Source organism: Vicia villosa, linkage group LG7 (genome assembly GCF_029867415.1).
Source record: "Vicia villosa cultivar HV-30 ecotype Madison, WI linkage group LG7, Vvil1.0, whole genome shotgun sequence".
Lineage (NCBI taxonomy): Eukaryota > Viridiplantae > Streptophyta > Magnoliopsida > Fabales > Fabaceae > Vicia > Vicia villosa.
Genome location: NC_081186.1, coordinates 4,060,460 through 4,076,307, shown reverse-complemented (window position 1 = coordinate 4,076,307; position 15,848 = coordinate 4,060,460).

Genomic DNA, 15,848 nt, shown 5'->3' with positions numbered 1-15,848 from the left:
CCATTGCCCAAAATCCCTTCTAACATCAATTAAAGGCATAAAATTATCAGATACATCATCACACATGATCAAACTTCAACGAAAACGGTTTTCAATCTATAGTTCATGCAATTTCATCAATTATCCTAACTATGACATTCTTAAACCTAACAATTCCAACCCCAATATACCCAATCAAATCAAACCATATATTATTAAATCCTATCACCTATAATCACATAAGAGATACTAAAAGGAAGAGTCCCCCTACCTTGATTCAAAGTCTTGAAAGTCCTTCCTCTTCTTCTCTTCTCTTTTACGTGTTCTTGCTTTTTCTCCCCTTTTTGCCTTTTTGACTCCTTTTTCACAATTTCCTCTATTTTATGAAAAATGAAAATTATCTTAAGTAAAAGGCTTTAACCATCACACCCCCTCCTTACTAACCATAACTTAAGCCCAATAGCTCTTTATTCCACAATTTCCCAATAATTCCATTAATTAATTAATTCTAAATAATTAATTTTGATTAACTTAAATAATAGGAAATATGGGGTGTTACACGTGGGATACCTATCTTCCTTTGATCGAGTTCACTTACAACAATAGCTACCATTCGAGTATTGGTATGACACCTTTCGAGGCATTGTATGGTCGGAGGTGTAGGACTTCGTTGTGTTGACATGAATTCAGTGAGGGTATAGTTCTTGGACCTGAGATTGTTCGAGAGACTACCGAGAAAGTAAAGTTGATCCGTGAGAAGATGAAGACTTCTCAGAGTAGGTAGAAAAGTTACCATGAAAAGCGAAGGAAGGATTTGGAATTCCAAGCTGGTGATCATGTGTTTTTGAGAGTCACGCCAGTGCCCGGTGTTGGACGTGCGTTGAAGTCGAAGAAGCTTACTTCACGTTTCATTGGACCATATCAGATTTTGGATCGGATTGGTAATGTGGCATATCGTGTGGTGTTACTGCCAAATCTTTCGAATTTGTATGACGTGTTTCATGTGTCGCGACTTCAGATGTATATTTGTGACCCTTCTCATGTGATTAGTATGGATGACGTACAAGTGCGGGATAATCTCACGGTGGAGACTATGCCAGTGCGAATTGATGATTGGGAAACGAAGATTCTCTGAGGCAAAGAGATTGCCTTGGTGAAGGTTGTTTGGTCAGGTGCCGCCGGCGAGAGTATGACGTGGGAGTTGGAAAGTAAGATGCGGGAGTCTTATCCCGAGTTGTTCGTCTCAGGTATTTTTGAGGACCAAAATATTCTAAGTAGGGGAGAGTTGTAACGCCCCATTTTTAATCGCTTTATTTATTTATTTGTGTGATTGGTAAATTTTCATATTATTTGTATGATTATATGTGAATTAAGTGATTACGTGATTAATTGACTTTTTTATGCTAATGTTGTTAGTAAATAACTTAAGTTAGTAAGACAATTGGCATTTGGGCCTATGTTGGTGTTAGTAAGAGTGGGGTCTTAATTAGAGCCCATTAGTAATAATAAAATAGTAAGGGTTTAACAAAACTAGGGTTTTATGAGAATTAGAGGTTATTTGGGAAATAAGAGAAAGGGAGAAGAGAAAGGAGGAAGAGGAGAAACTAGGAGAACCCATTGAAGATTTAGAGGTTCCTTCAATCCAACCAAGGTAAGGGTGTGGTTCTTTCATTCTAAAGGGATGTATGATGATAGTTTATGGTGGGATTTAGGGGTTATATGTATTGAATCATTTTCTTGATAAATGTTAGGTTTTGAGTGAAATCAATTGAGTTTTTGTGAATTGTTGTGTTGAATGATGTTATAATGATTGCCCATGAGTGGTAACATGCTAGGTATCACTAATATGTGCTGGAATTGGTCTGGAATGAGATTTTGGATGATTTTTGATTGGAACCCGTAGCTGTTAGTTGGACTGAAATTCTGATTTTCATTCGGTTTGTCCCGCGAACAGCAAAACTTCTGTCATCGCGCCGCGAACATGGATGGCGCCGCGAACTGAAGCAAATTTGGGGAAACTCAAATATGCGTAACTTTTGATTCGTAGATCTGTTTTATATGTCGTTTGAACCTATGTGAAGCTGAAATTAATTCCTATATAATGATATATAATTGAATAGCCCTTGACAACGTTTTGAAAATTGTATTTCTTCCTTGATGGCTTTATGTGATGTGAAGTGATATTATTGTGCTTTGATATGATAAGTGACGTGATTGCGAAGTGATTCCTTGCTATGAACAATAATGATATTGTGCTTGTCGTTAAATTGCGACGTTGAATTGATGATGTTTAGTTGTTATGTGATAAATGACGTGAATATGGATGTTGCATCATTGAGTCTCATCCATTGCATAAATGTGAAGTGGTCTTAATGGCAAGTGTGACAATGGCCTGAAAATGGCAAATGCGAAGTGGCCCTAATGGCAAAAGCGAAGTGGGAGTTTTACTCCAAATGGTACCACATGCATGTGCATTATGTCGAGTTACATATTGAGTCATATTTTGGTATTATGCAATGATGAATATGTTGCATTTGTTATATGATGTGAATGATGTTTGAATGCTGTGTTGCTTGAATACTATATAGCTTGGATAATTGATAATATATATGATTGTTGCAAAAATGCATATGTTGAGAAGTGGTGAATGTGTATGATTCTTATTTTTCCGCTATAAGTATTATCATATGTTTCTTTATCGTGAATGATATCTCACCCCTTCTGTTGTATGTTACCTCTTCGGTGGTAACTTGCAGGTACTGATGACGAGTAGACATTAGCTTATTGTTCGCGTCGGTGTGTATTATGCTCTAATACGTAGCACCTGGGGGTTTCGCCATTTGTGTCTCTTTATGTTACCTTGTATTTGTTGGATTTTGATATTAACTCGTATGATGACATGACATTTCATGGATGCCATGTTGGCAAGTTCTCATTATGTTGAGATGTTATGATTTATGTGTTCCGCTGGTACATTATGCGATGTTTTGCATAGTTGTGATGATACTTTGTATTCCCTCATGAATATTGTTACGTATCCATTATATGAGCTTTGATGCATTATGTTGTGTTTGCTTATGTTGATCAAATGTGACACTCTGAATATGCATGTTTTTGTATCTTTAATTACTTTGATTGATATATAAATTGCGGGGTAGATTCGGGGTGTTACAAGACTTCCCCACTTTGTTTCTTCAAATGGGATGTCCGTCCCACTTAGGGGTGTTCAAATCCAAACCAGCCCAATAAAAAACCGCAAACCGAACCAAACCAGACCGAAAACCGCAAAAACCGCATTTGTTTCCGATCAGTTTGGATCATTTTGTGAGAGAACCGCGCGGTTCGGTTCGGTTTGCGGTTTATATGTTGAAACCGGCCCAAACCAAACCAAACTGCAATACTTCTAAATTAACCCTTATATTTTAAAATATATTTAACTTTAAGGCCCATATTATTTGAGTTTAAGGCCCAATATTTAGAAAAAAAAGTCATTCTGAAGCCATACCTGGCCTGTTGTGTCGTGTGAGTCTTCCAAGTTTCATTTCAGTATTACACGGTGGTTGGCTAGTGTTGAGATATTTGAGATTGCAAACATTTGTCAGCGGCTTCCAAGCTCCATTACATTAGAAACACGGTGGTTCTAAACTTCATCAGCGGAGCTGCAGCTGCTTGCGAATTGTCACAGGCTTGCCGTAATCTGTTCTAAACTTTCGTTTCTTAAGTGAGCTCTAATTCTACCGGTTGAGAATCATTGTAAAAATTAAATTATATCTTCTGATTCTAATATATTCATCTCTTTCTGTAATAGACATGGCTATTGATAATGATAAAGAAGTTGATGTTTCTGATGCTTCCTTTTCCATTTCCATGGCCGAAAATCAGGTAACTGTCTTTGAGCCCCAAACTTTGAATATAATACGTTAATTACACATTACTTCACACAACAACCGTAGAAATTAATTTCCATGGTCATTTTTAGTAGTGTAGAAATTAATTTCATTGTTTGATATAAATGAAAATAAGAACAAGTTAAAACAAGTGCTGAGTTTGGAACTATTTTTTACTATGCATCTTTATTATGAAAACAAGTTAAAACAAGTGCTGAGTTAAAACAAAATAATTTTTATTATGAAAATAAGAACAAGTTAAAACAAGTGTTGAGTTTGATATAAAATTAAGATGTGTCTAGGAATGAAAACTAATTTTTAGTGTAGTGAAAGAAACTACCAGTTTCATCCAGCCATAGCCTTTTCATGTGTGAGTGTGTTGATTTATGAAACTTATGGTTGTGATGAATAATTATGTAGTTTGAAAGTAAAAAGAAAAAGTGGCATAACTGAGTATTATTACCTAGAATATTTTCTGTTTGGCATAAACTAAAAGAATATTTGATTTTGTGTTAACCATAGATAGATGTTTGAAAGGGCCTTTAAGAGATTAGGAGAGAAATGTGTTGAGTATACGATGTTAGAAGGTGGTGTACCAAATAATGAGGATTGGGATAATGCCAAGTGTTTTGTGAAATTTTTGAAGTTATTTTTTGAAATCACTAAGAATGTGTCAGGTTCAACATATGTATCATCTTCTATGTATTTCATGGAGCATTGTAAAATATTAGGAGCATTAAAGACTTGGAAGGAATGTCACAAAGATGACACACTACTTACAAGTATGGCTAACATTATGCATGAAAAATATAGTAAGTATTGGGGGGATGTCGTAAAGATGAACATGTTAGTATTTATTGCTGTAATTTTTGACCCTCGGCGTAAGTTTCAGTTCATTAGGTGGGGATTGGATAAGTTTTATGAGAAGAATGTTGTTGATTCTTTGTGTGATAAGGTAAGGCAAACATTAAACAAAATGTTTGAAAGCTATACACTTTATTTAAGTAAAGGCCAAACCGAAAGTGTTGCACAAGAACCATCCGAATTTGTTACATCTTCTGATCATATGGATGATGAATTTGAGAAGGACATGGATCAAGATTCGAACTTAAATAAAAACGAAGTGGATTTGTACCTCATGGAGACGAGGGAGAAGAAAAGTCCAGACTTTGACATTTTGAATTGGTGGAAGGTAAATTCCACCAAATACCCTACTCTTGGTATGATGGCTAGAGATATCTTGGCTATGCCAGTATCTACGGTTGCTTCCGAGTCCGCTTTTAGTACCGGGGGTCGAGTTCTTAGTTGTTATAGGAGCTCTCTTACACCACACACTGTCGAAGCTTTAATATGTGCACAAAATTGGTTAAGATCCTCCCCTTTGAAAGTGGATATCGAAGAGAACTTGGAAGAATTGGAGAAGCTCGAACAAGGTATATATATATATATATATATATATATATATATATATATATATATATATATATATATATATATGTTTGTTTTGTTTGTCTAACGTTTGTTAATATGTTTGTTTTGTTTGTCTAACGTTTGTTAATATGTTTGTTTTGTTTGTAGAAATGGCTCCGATCCCACAATTAAATGAGGGATTTTCTGACATTGAATCGGACTAATAGACATGCTTGAAAAAAAATGGTATGAATTTGATACTATAATTTGTTAATATAATTTGTTACTATAATTTATTACTATAACATGTCAGTCGTAATACAGCATAACAGAACTATAATTTGAATGGCATTGCCTTTATTTGATTTGTAATACAGCATAACAGCAATATTCTAGAACTAGTTTTCAAAAGATGCATGGTCTGGTCTTCTTCTAGAATGTGATGCACTTAACATTGATTTATGTTTATAAAAATTAATTAATGATATTGAAATGCTTAAATAACTAAGTGATGATATGAACTATGAAAGTTAATGACAATATGGAAATGCTTAAATAACTAAGTGATTTATGCTTATAGGATACTAAAATCCAATTATGGAAATAATTGACTGAATGTTGTATTTGTAGACAATCAGGATGGATGCTAGAAAACAACATGAAGCAATATGGAATGGTTGAACTGGATTTTGAATGGTTGAACATACAAGATGGGTGAACTGAATTTTGAATGATTTATGATTTGAATGGTTGAACTTTAATTTATGTATTAATTTGGAGTTTTGTCTACATATTGAAACTTTAACAGAATTGCTTGGTTTTGTGGTTTTGTAAGACTTTATTATGTATTAATTTGGAGTTTTGTGGTTGTGTAGTTTAAGATTACATTGAATGTCGCCTACTGTTGTGGTTTTGTAAGATTTTATTGTGTAAGCTTTGATTATGAAGAGGTGCAAAAATTACAACCTACTAGATTATATAAAATAAAAGTTTGTATTTTTTTTTAAAAAAACAAACCAACCGAACCAATTCAAACCGCATTGGTTTGGTTTGGTTTGGTTTTGTTTGGTTTTTTTTTAAAGCCAACCGAACCGCATGCCTTTTTCTCTTGCGGTTCGGATGATTTTTTAAGCTAAAACCGCCCAAACCGCACCGCGAACACCCCTAGTCCCACTAAGCTATGGCCCCCGTACCACCTATTTTCCTTCCTCATTCCAGTTTATATTTTCCTCCCAGTCTCAGTATTAATTAACAATTCCAATTCCAGAAAATTGATCACTACAACCATCACAGAGTTATTTAGAAACACAACATAGAACGATTCATCGATCAATTTTTTATAGACAACACAACAATCAATATTCACATAACAAAATTTTCACATACGGTTCACAGAAAGTTCACCTAGTAACATCACTAATGTAACACCCAGAAATTCGATTATTCGCTTAATCTAGACGTTTGGAGTGTTTAGTGAAATTTTCGTATTTTGGGACGATTTAGTCGGTATTAGTTCGGGATAGCAGATCGATAATTAATCGAGATTTTTAATACTTTTAGTATTAGAAATATTATTAGAGTGTCGTGTATTATTTTGGAAATTTTCAGAGCAAATAAAAATAGATCGGAAAATATGAGATAACGAGTAAATATGGAGTTTAAGAAAATAATATTGGAAATAAGTTAGTAGAATTATTTAGTGTTGGGAGTAGTAGAAGTGGAGGTGTATTTAGTTGGCCCATTAAGAATATAGGCTAAGGAAATTAATTGATTTATTAGTAAGATACTAGGTTTTATGTAGTAGTAGAAAAGAAAAATATTAGGTTTTTACGTAGAGAAAAAAAAGAAGAACAAAAGTTAGAGCACAAGGATTTGGAAGGAGAGAATACGAGAAGTGCAAGTCGGAACTGGAATTGGAGTTTCAATCGGAGTTAGGGAGGCCGTTAAATCTAAGGTAAGGGTGAGGTTCGAATTATATAACCGAGAATATGATAATTAGTATGTGGGATTGGCTTGTATAGAAATTGCTATTGTGTGTAAATTGTGTCGAAGAAAATACTGAATCCTTGTTATTTTCATGTTGATACCAATTTGTAAAATTATTATTTTCTGTGAAAATTAATGTTGCTGCAATTATGTTGCGTTGGTCGGAAACGGTCATCGAAGAAATTCTGTGTTGAACTCATAACAGACTGGAAATTGAAGGTTACGAAAAATCCTGTACCGGACGGCACATAGAGTGTATCGAAGGGCACATAAAAGAAGTGCATGCCGAGTGGCACAAGGCAATTGTGCCGAGGGGCAATGGCACTTTTCATTATTATATATATATCCTCATGTAGCATAACTTTTTATCAAATCTATATTATGTAATATATAACTCTGTGATGAACCATATATTGATGTGGTACTGTAGCGTGATAATGTTTAGGAACAATACATGAAAGTGGCATTTAAGTTTAGATGTTTAGAACAATGGTAATGTAGCGTAAATTAGATTATTTGTTTAATAATAATAATAATAATAATTTGGTAATATTAGAATAATAATTTTTAGGAGTTTTAAGTTAAAGATATATATTTAAATTATTTGGCTAATTTAAATTATTGTTAGTCCGGTTAGAGATGTCAATAGGATTGTTAGAGTTGTTAATAGAGTTGTCAAAGTTGTTTTCGAATTGTTTAGAGTAAGATCTAATAAATTAAAATACTTTATATAAAATTGAAGGTATTTGACTCTTTAGAGTTGTCTTATTATTACTTGAGTCAAACCATTAGCCAATTAAATTCATAAGAGTCATCCTTATATGTAAGGGTTGTTAATAAGGTGTTTTTGAGCACTTTAGATTTGTAGGGACTGTAGGGACTCTTGTAGAATTATTCTTTTATGAAGCAGAATACTAGTAATTTAGCAGAGGTATATAGAATTGATATTAAAGTAGTATATAGATATAATTAAGTAACAGTGTTAGTTGTAAAATAAAATAGTATCGAAAGTGATAATTAGTAGATTCAAGCGGTAAATTTAGTTATCCAAAATTAATTGAAAATTGTAGAGGTAATTCGTATATGTTAGTAGGCGATCGTGATTGACTTGTTTTGTGAATTATGAGGAGTATGTTGTGTTGTTATTTTCCTTGTGATTTCTCAGCGGTGTGTATATTATTGTTGTTTTATCCGAAGTTGTAGGATATTTCAGCGACGATGTATACCTCTATTTATTGGTATAGCGACGATATAAGCTTATTCCTTTGTGACAATGACGTTGTTGTATATGTTTGTTGCATTCATATGCATATGCATTTTTTTGGCGATGGCCTGGATTGGCAAATTAGTGACGAAGGCTTATGCCTTGATGCCTTAGTTTAACTGGCAATTGGCGATGGGGGCTGAAGCCCTGGGTACCACATGCATGTGAATAGTTGTGTCGCATTTTGAGTTTTTGTGAAGTTAATGTTGTTATGAGCTATTGTTGATATAAATTGTGTTGGTTTGAGTTGCAAAATAATTATTGTAATTATTGTGATAATTATTGTTGCCGGTGGTTGTTATAATTGTTGTTACAAACTGTTGCTAGTTGCTATTATAACTGTTGTTTGAAAGTGGTGATAATTGTATGATCTGATCTAATATATTAACTATCATACTTTTGTTTATATTTTTCGATATCTCACCTCTTCTGCTGATGTTTCCCCTACCATGGGAAACATACAGGTACTCAAGATAACGGTGGAAGTTTGAAGTAATTTTATGAAGTCTTTAGTTGCTATTATTCGAGTTGGTGTCTTGCTCTAATACGTAGCACTCGGGGGGATAAAGTGATTGTTTTATTTATTATTTTGTTTGCTGAATTTTTAAGTGAATTATGTTTTTAAATTGTAACTTAAAGTTACCATGCAATGATGCTACGACTTGATTTGAATATCTATGAAGTTTGATGATTCCGCTGCGAGTTAATTATTGAATTTGAACAAAGTGATTTTTATTAATGATCTGATTATCGTTTTAAATTCCTGTGCTATGTATCTATATGAAGGCAAGTAAGCCGTAAATGTTTTTGAGACGATGAAAATGTGATATCCCAAATGATTGCATGTTTTGAATTTTACACTTTGGTTTTCCGTATAATTATCAGGTAGATTTGGGGTGTTACAACTAACACCAAAAATCATACCAACATAGAGATAATATTAATACCCTAAACCCCACATACGGTCTATCATATCCCCGTTTATAGAGCAAGAACCCCACCCTTACCTTGGATTTGGAGTCCACTTTACAACTTCCGGTCGAATTTCCCAATTGCCGGCTTCGTATAATTCTCAATTTTCCTCCTTTTGGCAAAGCTCACCTACCACCACCAATACCTTGTGCCTCCATGCTTTCTCATGTATTCCTCTTTTCTTTCTTCTTTTTGCCACAACATCCCCAAAAACTTAACCTCTTTGCTTATTTCTTATTTTTCCTCATAATATATTATAATTCCATTTATCAATTGTATTAGTCACATTGGGCTTACTCTTGGCACACCTCCAAATTCACTAATTCCTATACAACAACCAAACCAATTTAATAAAATAACTAGTCCAATATAATAATATTATTTATAATATTATTTCTTCGATTAAACCGATTAATTAATCCAATTTTATACTTAACAACTCCAATCGCCATATTAATCCAATTGCGCCTCATAAAATCATACCGATAGATCTCAATTTCGACAATTTCCAATAATTAAATCCTTAATTAATTTAATTAACCAATTAATTAAATTCGGGGCATTACAACGTTATAGCCTTTTGAACATTCAAGGTAGAAGAAGATTAAATATAAAGACCTGAAATTTGTCCTAAAAAGATGGTGTAGATGTTATCTTTTTTTTTTTCATATTTTGTTTTGATATCTGCTGGGAAAATAAATTGTTTTTTATGATGAAAGGATTTACGGTAAGTGATGGTTGAATGGTGATAGCTTGTAACATGGTAATGGTGCCAATACAAGGTTCTTAAAGGAAATGACTGCTATATGAAATAGTGATTGCAAGTATGTCTAACGAAAAAGGTAAGATCGACGGGTGATCTATGACTAAAGGTTGAAATGAAGAGACAAGGATAAGATCTACGAACGACCTACGATCCTAGAAGATTTTAGGGAGTCAAGGATAAGATCTACGAGTGATCTACGATCCAAGGTTTGAAATAAGGATAAGATCTACGGACGATCTACGATCCCAAGGTTTGAAAGAAAGGAGGATAAGATCTACGGGCGATCTACGATCCAAGGTTTGAAATAAGGATAAGATCTACGAGCGATATATGATCCAGGTTTGAAATGAGGATAAGATCTACGGGCCATCTACGATCTAGGTTGAAGGAAATGAGGATAATATCTACGGGCGATCTACGATCCAAGGTTTGAAATGTGGATAAGATCTACAGACGATCAACAATCCTGGAGTAAGATCGACACATGATTTATGACCCAAAAGATAGAAAGATTAGTACGGTGACTGGGGTAACGAATGATTTTCAACATATCCGCGGATGGGGACAAAAGATATGTTTGACGTCAACTCTGAGGTTAGTGAAAGGAAAGAATTAACATCAACACTAAGGTTGGAGAAAGAATGGATTAACATCAATATTGAGGTTGGAGAAGGAAAAGATTAATATTAACACTGAGGTTGGGAAAAAGAAATGATCGACTTCAACACTGAGGTTGAAAAAAAGATGGTAGACATCAACACTGAGGTTGTGCAAGAAATAATAGACATCAACACTGGGGTTGGAGGAAAACGATTGCCATCAACACTGAGGTCAGAGAAATAAAGATTGACATCAACACTGGGGTTGGAGAAACAAACAATCGACATCAATATTGAGGTTGGGGGAAAACGATAGACATCAACACCGAGGTTGGAAGAAATGATAGACACTAACACTGAGGTTCGAAAAACAGTTGTCGTCAACACTGAGGTCGGACAAGAAATGATACGCATCAACACTAAGGTTAGAAATGACGATTGGCATCGACACTGAGGTCGGGGAAAGAAACGACTGACATCAATACTAAGGTTGGAGAATAGTAGAAAGGTAAACATCATTGGGGACTGAGAATGCCAGGTATTGGCACCGTGGCTTGAGAAGGTGTGTAATATAATGATAGATATCAGTTAGGGTTTGTAAGGATAACATTCCACGGGGTTGTATTATTGTCTTGATTGAGTACTGATTCTGATTATCTGGCTTATGCTTCGTATGCATGTTTGAATTTTTCTATGGTGTAATGCTCCATGTTGATGGAAATGCTACCCGTTTTTGTAGATGCAATATAATGATGATTACTATATGCAAAATGATGGGGGCCCTGTAGGGAATATTCCACTAACTTGCCGATCAACCATCGTCTCCAACCTCGGGTGGGGAATTGCAAATCACACTTGTGAACTCTGAAGAGATGCCAATAGACATTGGACTTTAACTTTGCAAGGTACACCTTCTGGTTGTTGCCTTTTGGAACGTAGAATAACTTTTGACTTCTATCCATGTGCCACTGCTTGGAGGGTTTCCAGCTTGAGGAGATTCCCTCGATTCACCATGTTGGGGATGAAAAATCAAGATAAGGAAACCAGGTTGTGGAAGTGGAACAACTCCAAGGAGAAATAAATTCATGTGCTTGGGGAGAGACCAAATTTCCAAGAGAAATAAACTCCTATGATCGGGGAGAGATAATACAACTCAAAAGATTGTTCGCCTAGCTTCATGACCTACAAAGGAATTTGCCCAAAGGATCCTTGCACCATAAATACTTGAGATAATATGCTCCAGTATGTTCCAGCGTTTGAAATAGTCCCTCATGATCAACATATCCTTGAAGAGATTTGTCGAATCTCAACGTAACTGCCCCAGATTGGTTGAACTCAAGAAAAATCCCTCGACTTGATTGCCCCAAATTATGCACATATTACCAGAATCCTCAAGTTCTACTATGATCAAGCAAATTGTGGAAGCAACTTTATCACGCTCAACGGAGCCTTTAACATTTCCCCTCAGGGAAATCAATCAAATTGTATCTGCTCAATAGAATATTCAGGCCCTTCCCCTAAGGGTAGTCAATCAACGAAGTTGGATGTGTATTGAATGGTTAAGTGCAGGTTCTTGTTTATAGTTAAGTTGTTACGTTAGTGTAAACAAAATTGAAGATGATGGATGAATGCTAGTTCTGTTAGAACTGGGACTGACTAAAGCATGGGTATTATGATGTGACCTAATATATGGTTACTTTTTCTGATTTTCTGTTTCTGACTTCAAGGAGATTATGGAACTGGTTTTTTTTTGTTTCAGTTTGAAGTGAATACACTGGCTTGTTTTATTAATGCAGGACATGATTGATTCATCTTGAAGTGTTCAAGAATGGAAGGTGGTAGTTTGTGCTCGATTGAAGTTTGAATGGAACTGAGGTAGGTGCTTTAGATCAGTTTGTGAATCTATGAACACGACATGGTACGAACCCGAATAGCATTCGAATATGAATTGATATGCCTTTTTTGTATGGTTTGGATAGTGAACATGCATAGTTTATGGTAACATTTTTGAAAATTACAGTTTTGGTTTATTTGAATATATGGTTTTGCAGGTTGGAGCATGTAGATTGCGTATGGGAACCATGGCCTGTAACACTCCATTTATTTTCATAATTTAATTTAATTAATTTAATTGAATTATGGGGAATTATTTGGAATTATGGAAGATTATGAGGAATTAAGCAATTGGGCTTGAGTTGTGGTTAGTAAGGAAGGGGGTGCATTGGTAGGCCCTATTACTAATTAAAATAATTTTATTTTATTTTTTTTAATAAAATAGAAGGAGTTGTGGAATAGAGAGGGTTACAGCATTTTGAAAAAGAGCCTGAACGTGAAAAGAGAAGAGGAGCGGAGAAGTGCGACAAGAGGAAGAGCGAAGAATCAACCTTTAGGTAAGGGGGGACTCTTCCGTTTATCTTCTATTATGGGATTATAGGTAGTATGATAGAATTGATCATGTTAATCGTACCAATTGAGTTATGCTTAGGTTGTAGAAATGTTAGGTTTTGGGAGAATTGATTGGTAATGATTGTGTTGATCAAGTATGGTGTCAATTAGATGATTTAAATGTATTATGATGTGTTATAATCTATGTTTGTTTCATCATATTCGAAATCTGGTTAGAATGGGATTGGTTTGGTAATGACTGGGTGAAGGAAGGGCGAAATCGCAGGCTGTTTTCTGCGATTCGGAGTTCTGGAAATCGCCAGTTGGCGCCGCGTCCAGGAGTTGGCACCGCGAACTGCTTGGCAGAAAGCCAGGAAGTTTTGTTGTGTTCAGTACGCGCCGCGAGCATATGGCCGCGCCGCGAAGGCGTACTTCTTTTCTCATTTCGCGCCGCGAGCACATGTTTGTGCCGCGAAGTGCTTGGCAGAATGTTGGGGATTTTTGACTCGCTCAGTTCGCGTCGCGAACCAAGGTTGGCGCCGCGTGCTGTTGGTGACAGGCCATTTTGAAAGTTTAAAAATGTGTAACTTTTAAACCGTAAACCGGATTTTGGTGTCGTTTCGAGCATGGTGAAGCTAATCAGATAATTTACATAATAAAATGATGTTTTGAGTTGTGACTCAAAATTATTTAAAATACTCGATTTTATTTGGTTGTGGTGGTTTATGCTTATAGGTACACTAATGAATGTTTTACCTGTATGATGTTGTGGTTGTAACCGGTGTTGTTATACATGTATTGTTGGTGTAAAATATGTGTTTTACATTGATTGAGGAATAGTATGATTGTGTGTGGCCATTTATTATGGTAATTGATGATTATGACATTTGGTCGATTTATGTGGGTGATGAGCATGTTATGGTTGATGCATGCATTCATAATCATTTTGTGGCTGGTCCTTGACGATGGTGGATCAGTGGTAGCTAATTCCCATTGTGTGGAATTAGTGAGTGGGCGTTACCGTATCCTTGACGATGACGGGTCGGTGAGTTGGGTTATCCCAGATTTTTGTACCACATGCATGTAGTTGCATTGCATTAGGCTGTTTGTGCTATTATAACATGAATGGAAGATTGTCCAATGTTATAATATGTGTGATTGGTTGTTTGCTTACTGATTGTATGGTTTGAATCTGATCATAACTGCGATTGGGTGAATGGCATGTGAAATGATATTCTATTATCTATATCTTATAACATTAGTTAAATGTGAATGAGACTCACCCTTACTGTTGTTATTTTTCAGATTGAGGAGTAGCTCTTGTACTTGGTGAGGATTAGCTTGTCAAGTAGTTCGTTAGAGTCAGTTGGGTCTGTGTCATGCTCTGGTCATGTAACACTGGGGACGTTGTTTAGAGTTATTTGTGGAACTCTTTTTACTTCAGTATTTTATTATGGTGGTGTCTTAAGTCTATGACTTTGGATGTTGCATTGTTCAGATGTTAAATATATTTCCGCTGTGTTGACATGACGATCTGAATGATATTTGAGTTTAACGTTCCTTTTATGGCATGGCATGAGTATTATTTTAATTATATGGAAGTTGTAATGCCATTTTCATGTTTTACTCTGATATTTGTTTAATATTATGCGGGGTATTAGAAGGGTGTTACAATAGTGGTATCAGAGCATAGTCGGTCGTTTGAGTCAGAGTCTTAGTGTTGGTTAATCCCTCGTATGCGATTAGTGTAAGATTGACACTGTCGATACTTCTTGTTCTAATAAATATTGTTTTATACTTAGCAGAACAATGGCCGGAAGAGGAGGAAGAAACGACGACGCGATTGCTAAGGCTCTCGGTATGATTGCTGGTGTGTTAGGAGGGAATGCCAATGGAGCTGGTGTTGGTGCTGACAGGCAGCTGAACAGTTTTCAGAGGAACAACCCTCTGTTGTTCAAAGGCACTCACGATCCCAAAGGCGCCCAGAAGTGGCTAAAGGAAATTGAAAGGATCTTCCGGGTGATTGATTGTGACGAAAATCTGAAGGTGAGATATGGTACTCACATGCTGTCTGAAGAAGCTGATGATTGGTGGATGGCTAGTAGGGACAAACTGCAAGCTGCAGGTGTTGCAATCACTTGGGCTGTGTTCAAGAGAGAATTCTTGCGGAGGTACTTTCCTGAGGATGTTAGAGGCAGGAAAGAGATTGAATTTTTGGAGCTGACACAAGGTAACATGACCGTGCCAGAGTATGCGTCTAAGTTTGTTAAACTGGCAAAGTATTATGTCCACTACAATAATGATGAGGCTAGCGAGTTCTCGAAGTGTGTTAAGTTTGAAAATGGTCTCCGTGATGAGATTAAACAGGGTATCAGATACCAGAGGATTCGCAGGTTTGTCGATTTGGTTGACTGCAGCCGAATCTTTGATGAGGACAATATTAAGCTGAAGTCGTCACACTCTCGCGAGTTAGTCGACAGGAAAGGGAAAAAGCATATGGATCGTGGTAAGCCATATGGTAAGGGTAACCAGAAAGCTGGAGGCTGGAAGAAACCTAGTGGGGGAGACTCTAGTGCCCCTATTAAGTGCTTCAAGTGTGG